The following is an 8,623-nucleotide window of genomic DNA, read 5'->3' as shown; positions in this document are numbered from 1 at the left end:
GGCAGAGCCAACTGCACCCTGTCATGCATCAACAGGGGCATCACTAACAGGTCCAGAGAGGTCTTGCTCCCCCTCTATGTGGCGCTGGTCAGGCCGCAGCTGGAGTACTGTGTCCGGTTCTGGGTGCCGCACTTCAAGAGGGACATGGGGAACCTGGAGAGGGTCCAGAGGAGGGCCACCCATATGGCTGGGGGCCTCTGGGGCCAGCCCTATGAGAAGAGGCTGAGGGACCTGAATCTTTTCAGTCTCCTCAAGAGACTGAGGGGGGATCTTGTGGCTGCCTACAACCTTATCAGGGGCCACCAGCAGGGACTCAGGGAAAGTCTGTTCACCAGGGCCCCCTTTGGAGTCACCGGGAACAATGGCCACAAGCTGAGGGAGGATAGGTTTAGGTTAGATACTAAGACAAACTACTTCGCTGTAAGGGTGGCCAGAGCCTGGAATAGGCTCCCCAGAGAGGTGGTGCTCTCACCTTCCCTGGAGATCTTCAAGAGGAGACTGGATAGGCACCTGGCTGGGGTCTTATGACCCCTCCCACCCCCAGTGCTCATTCCTGCCCATGGCAGGGGGGGTCGGACTCAATGATCTGTCTAGGTCCCTTCCGACTCATTGATTCTATGATTCTATGACCTTTGCTGTGCATTGGACTAATGTGGAGTAAAGTGCCACTGTCTACACATGCATGGGGCTTCCTGCACAGTAAATTAGGCTAATGCTCCAGTTGCTAGTACCAAGAAATACAGGTACTAGATTAACTGCATATTAGCTACTGTGCAGTAACGCACATGTAAACATTGACTAGGAGCAATTTGCTCCTGGTCAGCCTAGGCAGCAGGGGGCCACAGAGGGCAGGTGGGGGAAGCTGTTACCAGTTCTCTTGTCCCGGTGTTGGTCATCTCCTGACTCCTGGGGGGACTTGAGCAGCACTGGGACCAGGGACAGAGAGCTTCCCTGTCCCCTCAGCAAGCAAAGTAGGGGAGAGCTCAGGGCACTGCTATCACTTGGTCACAGGGCATTGCCCAAAGCCACTGCCTCTGAGCCAGACTGTGATTCCAAGTTCCACACAGTTGGGAGGTTTCCCTCACTTTGGGACAACCCACCACTTCCCAAAGTCCAGGCCTGACCCTCATGTCCCCTGCCAACCTGAGGCTGGCACCAGAGGAGCCTGGAACTTCCCCTGGGTGCTGCAGTGTTCAGGAACTCCGCATTCAAAAGTCTATTCAGGCATTTCCAGGCATGTTTTTCTACCAGGGGGACAAATATGGGAGAATTCTCCCTGATTTTTTGAACGTCTGTACACAGCCTTGGTAAAATCCTAGTGTGGACAATTACCTTGTGTTTACTGCTACCAGCTAAAAAGTGTGAAAACTATGAAGAGCCTTAAACATACTAGCATTCTACCACATTAGTCATCACGTTAGTTTACTATATGGTAAAAATAATTTTAGCTAATGTAGATATATCCACGGGATGGATGGGAAGCAGACAAAGAGATGAAACAACTTACCTGAGGTCATACAACTGGCTACCAACAGAGGTGAAGAAAACATTTGCAAAACCAACATAAGAGAAAAAGGAGAATATTTTCTCACATGTAACACACACTTTTTTTTCCAAAAACCAGATGCTGGAAATTGAGGGGTACATCATAAGCAAGGAAATATGGTAACAGAATTTCTGCTGCTTAAGCTTCTGCCAAACAAAAGCAAAAGTAAGCCTGCACAGGAGCCGAGCAATGGGCAGGCTCAGCTTCCTAGCTGCTTCTATTCACTTACTTACTACAAGGAAAGATCTTTTTTCCTTTATTCTGCTTGTCAAAAACAAGGTGTATATTTCGGTGTGTTGTATCGAAGGAAAGTGTGTTTTATTTTGAGAATGTTTCATTTCAATGACCTATGCATATGCGTAGTAAAAAACAAACAGCAAAATAGAATTGTGTGAAGCAGCTATGTTGCAATACTACATCACACTACTAGCAGAGACTTCCTTTTTGTGGAAATTTTACAAGTTAGCAAAGCGTGGAATCCAGCCTTGGCTTTATCGGGGAGATTGCCTGTTTCTGCAATGGACAGTAGTATTCTCATACTGGATTACCAGGATATTCACTGGAATCCTGCTGAATATTGAAACCCTCTTTACAAGTATCCCACATCTCATTTTCTTTTATAAGTGGGTTTCAATTCCTTCTACTTTTGTTTAGAGTTATATACTCAGTGATGGACAGAATCTTTGATGTTCTTAGCATACTTTCTTTCATTTATACTGGCTACGCCACTAGAACTGGGAAGTTTGTCTTAAGTTTTAACTTTCCCTTTTCAGGCTACACATTTTTTACCTAACTTTTAACTCGGTTTATATAAAGCAATAAAAACTACATATGGACTTGTTCGCAATTTTGTATTTTATGAAGATACAATAATTTCCCAAATTGTGCTCATGAACACAACTGTAATATAAGGCATTTAGAAACTAAAAAAGTATTATGAAACCGCTGGTTAATGAATAATTGGTCAACACAGAAACAAAATCTTATGCATCTGAATCACATAGAAATGCATGCCATGAGTGCTTTGGCATAGAAGCGTTGTTGAGATTGGATCCAGACCATATTTATTTTTTAACCACTTTACAGAGGGCCAGTAACCCCTATGGGATAATCATGTTGTAAGTATTTGTAATTTTTACTTCTCTTTTAAATTCAGTACCTCTGTGTGTTAAGGAGTCAGTGTTATGCCATATGCTGTTTGGAAATTACACTTGTGGTTTTTCAAAGGAGAGTATCTTATTTTTTCCTCATTACTTGCACTGTGCTGTTCTGACCACATGCAAGAGAACTCAGGTTGTTTTAACAGGTAATTGGAAAAAACAGCAATTCAGAAAGCTATGTAAGTAGTTACCCCAGGGGTACTACAGATGCTTGTCCTTGTTCCTGTACTGCTCTGAAACCCTGGTACAGAGAATAAACCTGGCTACTATTCACCTTTTTAGATAGAGGTCTGAAAGTTCAGCTCGTGCCAGGAAAGGTGATGCAGTCTCAATACCTCTCTGTGGTGTGGTAATGAGTAAGCTTCTCTAATGTGTACTAAGCAGATCCACATTACTCTCTAACTTCAAGACACTTTTTTAAAATTACCTCCTAGGTTTTAGAGGTGTGGAAGAACTGGATGCATATCTTGCCTGGACTCTTCAAGTAAGATGAAGACATAATACATATGTAAATCAGTGATTTTAAACCTGTGGTATAAAGGGTCCACAAAAGATTACTATGATCAATTGACTGTATGTTAATACCCACACTTACACTTCAAAGGGGTCCACACCTCCATTCAAAATTCCCAACAGCGTCTATGAATAAAAAACTGGTGAAAACCACTGCCATGCATGTTTAAGACCACAGAACATCTTAAATAAGCATAAGGAAAGAGCAGTATCAGAACTAAATGTTTAATAGATTTATAGTTGAAATACAGTAGTTGAAATATCTCAAAATAGGAAGGAAAGGCCACTGACATTTGTAGCAGGTGTCGCAAGTCATTATGCTTCATCTTGTAGTAACAGAGTGCTGCAAAAAAGAATAGGGATGCAAAGAAAAACATCTAATCCTGATCAATCAAAAAGCATTCTGAGGAAATCAAAAAAGAATTAGAGCCATGCAATAAATAAACCCAGGGTTTTCAGTTTATGCATAGAGCAGATTAGTACAGCATTATATAGATGTTTGATGGTATTATTGCTGTAAATGTTCCTTTGTTTTGGCAAATAACTTGAGCCTTGATCATTAGTGGTAGGTGAACTTCTTAAATGGTTTCCCTGTTAAGGACAATAAAAAGGATTGTCTTTCAGATAATTTGAAAACTATAGACCCATGAGGGGTCAGCAGGGAAGATTATGCTTGGCGGCAATCGACACGGGTTCATTAGAGGCAGATCCTGTCAGACCAACCTGGTGGCCTTCTATGACCAGGTCTCAAAATCCTTAGACATAGGGGTAGCAGTGGACGTAGTCTTTCTGGACTTCAGGAAGGCCTTTGACACCGTCTCTCACCCCATTCTTGTTAAACAATTAGGAGATTGTGGTGTCGATGCCTACACAGTCAGATAGGTCGCCAACTGGCTGGAGGGCTGCACCCAGAGAGTGGTGGTGGACAGGTCATTTTCAACCTGGAGGGATGTGGGCAGTGGGGTCCCCCAGGGTTCAGTCCTCGGGCCTGCACTTTCAACATCTTCATCAACGACTTGGACAACGGGGTAAAAAGCACCCTGTTCAAATTCGCAGATGACACTAAGATGTGAGGGGATATGGGTATGCTAGACGGGAGGAATAGGCTGCAATCAGACCTCGACAAGTTACAGGGGTGGGTGGATGAGAACAGGATGGTATTCAACACTGACAATTGCAAGGTGCTGCACCTGGGGAGGAAGAACCAGCACCATACCTACAGGCTGGGGAACTCCCTTCTTGTCAGTGCAGAGGCAGAAAAGGATCTTGGAGTCATCATTGATGCCAAAATGAACATGGGCCAACAGTGTAGGGACACGATCAGGAAGGCCAACTGCACCTTGTCATGCATCCACAGATGCATCTCAAGCAGGTCCAAGGAGGTGATCCTCCCCCTCTATGCAGCACTGGTCAGGCCGCAGCTGGAGTACTGCGTCCAGTTCTGGGCACCGCACTTCAGGAGGGATGTGGACAACATGGAGAGGGTCCAGAGGAGGGCCACTCGCATGATCAGGGGGCAGCAGGGCAGACCCTACAACGAGAGGCTAAGGGACTTGAACTTGTTCAGCCTCCACAAGAGAAGGCTGAGCGGGATCTAGTGGCCGTTTACAAATTAGTCAGAGGGGACCAGCAGGCATTGGGGGAGTCCCTGTTCCCCCGAGCACTACCTGAAGTCACAGGAAATAACAGTCACAAGCTGGCAGAGGGTAGATTTAGGCTAGATTATCAGGAAGCGCTACTCCACTGTCAGGGTGGCTAGGATCTGGAACCAACTTCCAAGAGAAGTGGTGCAGGCTCCTACCCTGGGGGTCTTTAAGAGGAGGCTAGATGAACACCTTGCTGGGGTTGTTTGACCCCAGCACTCTTTTCTGCCATGGCAGGGGGTTGGACTTGATGATCTGCTCAGGTCCCTTCCGACCCTACAAACTATGAAACTATGACTCTCAGACTGAAAACCATCCATCTGTTTCTGCTCCCCTTATTTTTGATTTTTTTTAAAAACTTAAGAAATAGTTTAAGGGTGCTCTCTCTGGGCCTAGTCTAAAGCCCCCTGAAGTCAATGGGAGATGGACTGGCTGTTGTGTCTTTATGTTAATCTAGTACCAATGCTGATGCCAGGTCACTAATAGAATCAGAGAAAAAATATGGCTATATTGATAAATGGTAACGATAATCAGAGAAAAATATGGCACAAGTTATGACCTAGCCCAAGATAGAATGATCGTGTCTAAACTGTCTCAGAAAAATATTTGTCTAACTTACTTTAAAAACTTACAATGATAGAGATTCTACAACCTCCCTAAGTAATTAGTTGCAGTGTACCCTTATCATTTGAAAGTTCTTCCTAATATCTAACAAGAATCTCCCTAGGTGCAATTTCAGCCCATTACTTCTTGTCCTGCTCCCTCCACCCACTGCTGACCACCCCTTCCCCCAGCACTTAGAGCTTCTTTATATTAACTCCTTTTGTATCTGATGAGTTACCAAATGCTCCCTCAGTCTTCTCATTTAAGAACAGCCACAATTCTTCCAATCCAATGCAATTATTTTCTACCTTTCTGATAATTCATGCTGCTCTCATAGTTAGTTTCGTAGTTATTAGGGTCAGAAGGGACCTGAGCAGATCGAGTCCGACCCCGTTCCATGGCAGGTAAGAGTACTGGGGTCAAATGACCCCAGCAAGGTGATTGTCAAGCCTTGTCTTAAAGACACCCAGGGTAGAAGCCAGCACCACTTCACTTGGAAGTTGATTCCAGATCCTAGCCACCCTGACAGTGAAGTAGCGCCTCCTGATGTCTAATCTGAATTTACCCTCTGCCAGCTTGTGACCATTACTTCTTGTCACTCCTGGTAGTGCTCGGGGGAACAGGGACTCCCCCAATGCCTGCTGGTCCCCTCTGACTAGTTTGTAACAGGCCACTAGATCCCCCCTCAGCCTTCTCTTGTGGAGGCTGAACAGGTTCAGGTCCCATATCTCTCCTCGCAGGGCCTGCCCTGCTGTCCCCTGATCATGCAGATGACTTTCCTCTGGACCCTCTCCATGCTGTCCACATCCCTCCTGAAGTGCGGCACCCAGAACTGGACATTGGAATCTTCTAGGATCCTCTAGGATCTTTCCAATTTGTCCCCATCGTTCTTAAAGTGTTTACCCAGAACTGGACATATTAGTCCAGGTGGGGCCTTATCCTTGATGAATACATTAAAATCAGCTCCTGTGACGTTTAGATGGCACTCCTTTTAATACACTCCAGAATGTTATTAACATTTTTCCCCTCAGTCTTTATGTAACATTGACCCCACCCCTTTAAAGAGCAGTAACTACCTCTCAAACCCTCTATCACAAGGCCCCAACAAACTCCCGCCTGCCTCTGTCCACTAAGATCTTTTTCTTTACACCTCCCTCCAAGTTCTCCTTATGAACAAATTTTATCAGCTCCACATTCTTCTAGTCAAGCCACTTAAAAAAAGCAAGCAAGCCAGCCAGGCAGAAATCTTAGGTTTGCAGATATTCTTGTATGTGGAATAGGGCAGGTCAGATCACATAGCTATTTCAAGATTTAAAATCCATTTATTGCCCAATGATTCTACACCCCAATCCAAAACTCAAATGAATCTTTTCCCTCTCTCCAGGTTTCTCACTTTCACTTGCTCCTCTGATTTTAACAACATTCATCTCCCTGCCTCTCAACTCTACTCATATTCATAATAGCCTCCTTAATCCATCTCCCAGCACTCTGATCTCCCATATTAATCTTGTAGACATTTTTCCTATCTGGCAGTCTCCCTATTCCACTTTGCTTTTAAAGTCTTAGCTGTTGGACCATGTCTTAAGACGCTCTTCACTTCCCCATTTGGTTTCTGCCTCCCTTTTCCTCTGTTCCAGTTCCACATAGATTATGTGCCCCTCACCCCACGCAACCTGCCTCAGGAGATGGGAGAACAAGTTATTGCTGGGTTCATGACTGATTTCCCCAAAGCAAGCCCAGCTCCCTACAACCTAGCTAAATTCTCTCCTCCCCAGTTCTCAGACCATTTCAATAGCCTGGGATGGGAGGGAGGACAGGGGGAAGTGGTTCCAAAAATTAATCTCACTGAAACTTCTTGTCTATCAAGTAAAAAAACAGAGAAGCCCATGCAGCTGAGACTCCTACACCACAAACCACTAATTGAGCAGTCATCTGGAGGTGAAGGAAGGAGAATTTTGTTGGGAGCGGCTGTGGAAAGAAGTCCCACCCTACCTCAGGCAAGACACCTTACCCTGAAGGTAGGGATACGCTACTACTTTTTTTCCTCTGCAGCTTGCTAAACATTATTGTAGGCAATTATCTTCTTTGAAGAAGATATCCTATGCAGACAAGATGATGCCATAACCAGATGTTTGCATTATTTCCAAACTAATGCCAGAAATTTGTTTTAAAACACAGCTTAGTAAACTGACATTTTTAATACTTTATATGTACACTAAATGTTTATAAGTATATATACACTAAATGTCTGACAAGTAATTATTCTTTAAAAGAAAGGGTGGGAGCAAAATGTCAATTCAGGGTATACTCTGTTTAAATACAAAGCCTACTGACAAAAAAAGGACTATGTTTATAAGCAAGATGTTTACCAAAAAATTAACGGAAAGAATGATCATTCAGTATATAGCACTGTCAGTGATGGTACATTTAGGGCAGCTACCCTGAACTAACTGTTCTCATGTTCAAGGATTGGCAGTCCTGAACTGAGGAGAGCTAGTAATTTCATGGTTGTTAATACCCCAGCACTGACAGTTCTGTGCACTTAAGGAGCAGTGTTCCTAGTGCTATCTGTGCTGTAGTATTAGCAGCCCAAAAACTAGTTCCCATAATTTTCAAGTCTTTTAATAGCAGTCCTTTGACAGCTACTTTCTCTTTCCTGTTTCTGGCACAGATAAGTAGAATATAATGGAGTTACCAAGTAGGCAGTAAGGCTAAAAGATACTATGCACTTTGGGTTGACCAACAGGCTATTGCAGTGTTACTGTGTAAACAACAGAACACAAACTAGGGCTAACATTATGTTATGCAGTGAAGCGAATTATACACTGATCCAATAAGAAAACAACTGAAGTATACTGTAATAGTACACTGTACTGATACCAAAGTTAGTAGTACACGATACAGTCTGGTATAAAAATCAGCGTAATCTTAAGAGAAAGGAAGTGGAAGGTGCAGGTTTTATTCAGTGTCCTTCCAGCACCGTGTGTTAAATAAGGATCAATAAGAAGCTACTAGAAGCATTGTGGCAAAAAAATAATCTACCGATATTGGTTTACTATGCTTTTAAGATTCAAAATTGGCACTTGAGAATGCCAGTCTAATAAAAGCAGCTGATTATTGATTTCCAAGTGAGAAAAGACTTTAGATGCTATTACTGA

The 8,623-nt window shown here is 43.7% G+C and overlaps 1 protein-coding gene across 1 annotated transcript in view; it reads left to right on the top strand.

Annotated features, from left to right (window-relative positions):
- Positions 1 to 6,985: 6,985 nt before the first annotated feature.
- Positions 6,986 to 8,623, top strand: part of BEND2 (BEN domain containing 2) — a 51,754-nt gene continuing 50,116 nt past the window's right edge. Inside the window, exon 1 of the mRNA XM_019529251.1 lies at positions 6,986 to 7,483. The gene's annotated coding sequence lies outside the window, so the exon portion shown is untranslated. The remainder of the gene's footprint in view (positions 7,484 to 8,623) is intronic.

This window comes from Crocodylus porosus, unplaced genomic scaffold (assembly GCF_001723895.1).
Source record: "Crocodylus porosus isolate Cpor-Errol unplaced genomic scaffold, CroPor_comp1, whole genome shotgun sequence".
In the NCBI taxonomy this organism is placed as follows: domain Eukaryota; kingdom Metazoa; phylum Chordata; order Crocodylia; family Crocodylidae; genus Crocodylus; species Crocodylus porosus.
Note: the sequence above shows the minus strand (reverse complement) of the source record. Positions and strands in the feature narration are given on the sequence as shown.